We start from the raw sequence: 337 nt of genomic DNA on the forward strand, positions 1-337 counted from the left end.
AGTCTACAATGCATACACCATAATGACAAAGCAAAACAGGTTTGTAACAACTTTGCAATTTATTAGAAATAAAAAACTGAAATTATTCCATTGCATGAGTATTCATACCCTTTTCTGGGACACTTGAAATTTAGCTCAGGACCACTCATATCACTTGTAGATGTTACTACACTTCGAGTGGAGTTAACCTGTGGCAAATTCATTTGAATGAGTATGATTTGGAAAGGCACACGCCTCTCAATAAAAGGTCTAACAGCTGAAAATGCATATCAGAGTAAAAACCAAGCCCTGAGGTCAAAAGAACTGCCTGTAGAGCTCAGAGACAGGATTGCATCAA

This window comes from Sinocyclocheilus anshuiensis, unplaced genomic scaffold (assembly GCF_001515605.1).
Source record: "Sinocyclocheilus anshuiensis isolate Anshui unplaced genomic scaffold, SAMN03320099.WGS_v1.1 scaffold182, whole genome shotgun sequence".
NCBI classification, from domain to species: Eukaryota; Metazoa; Chordata; class Actinopteri; order Cypriniformes; family Cyprinidae; genus Sinocyclocheilus; species Sinocyclocheilus anshuiensis.